Source organism: Aplysia californica, unplaced genomic scaffold (assembly GCF_000002075.1).
Source record: "Aplysia californica isolate F4 #8 unplaced genomic scaffold, AplCal3.0 scaffold00058, whole genome shotgun sequence".
In the NCBI taxonomy this organism is placed as follows: domain Eukaryota; kingdom Metazoa; phylum Mollusca; class Gastropoda; order Aplysiida; family Aplysiidae; genus Aplysia; species Aplysia californica.
In genome coordinates, this window is record NW_004797328.1 from 1,140,619 (window position 1) to 1,141,763 (window position 1,145).

At 37.0% G+C, this 1,145-nt stretch overlaps 1 long non-coding RNA gene across 1 annotated transcript in view; it reads right to left on the reverse strand.

Annotated features, from left to right (window-relative positions):
• The window catches only part of LOC101847023, a 103,404-nt gene that overhangs the window by 93,386 nt on the left and 8,873 nt on the right, over positions 1–1,145 (reverse strand). The window lies entirely within an intron of this gene.

Here is a 1,145-nt window from a genome sequence, read left to right on the forward strand (position 1 = left end):
GGTGGAGGTGGAGTAAAAACGGGAGCTACAAAGGAAAACATTTCTCAAAAACTGTTTATTGCAAAGTATAAAATAACGCTGAAAAGAGTAAACAGATAAACCGCAAATCGTCTGTAATAAACAACAATTGGTAAAAAGTTCAACCTGTATTCTTCAAGTACATCTTGTCAAAATAATGAAATCTAAGAAACTGTCACTTTTCCTCCTGTTTGGCAATTTTTGTGGAATTTTTGTTTTTCGGCCCAACACCTTTTATGTCAATTTAAAAAGATATTTCTGTGTGGAAATCACTGAAAACGTCGATTAAAAGTACAAAAAATGTAAATTTTCAGTTTCCAAGGACTTTTAAGCTATGGAAGTCACCAAACTTTGGCGGCCATTTTCTCGCTAATTTTACTTCTAAAACCAGACAACCCCGCCTCCTTTAATCGCAAATATCTCGACTTCTTTTCAAGATAAATTGATTATTTTTTCATCGAAAGCAAGGCAAATGAATATCCTTTACGATGATACCAATAACTCCACATGCCTAAAAATTGACGAACGCCTGATTTCACTGCGTCGTGACACCAATTAAATGCGTCTTTCGGAATGACGTCATGACTACTCAAATATGGCCAAGCCCACAAAGAGTAGAGACCCCGGGCGTGCGTACCAAGTCAAGTAAGTAGAGTGTGGAGGGCTTAACTTTACTTTTACATAAAGATGAATTTAAAAAGAGTAAATAGCGTCACCCTAACAAAATGTAACTTACATAAAAAGATAGAGTCAGTATAACAAAGATACTCCGTCAATGTAACACTAATGAACTTACAGGGGTAGACAGCGGCGACGTAACAAAAATGAACTTACATGGGGAAACAGTGTCGGTAAAAAATAAAAAAAGACGCTGGGCAGGAAAAGAAATACAATGTAATGATTTCGACTTGAACAGAACAAATATCTTTCTATCAAATGGCAAAAGAGAAAGATAAAAAGCAGACTGCAACGTATGCACTACGTTGCATACCGGTACCTAGGTCCCTCAAGTCCAGAGGAAGAACGGATGAAATCACAATTTGAAAGGATACAAAAGAAAATAAATGACAAAAACTACGACCTTTTAACACCCCATCCCCTCCTTCCCGCCCACACACACAACTTAC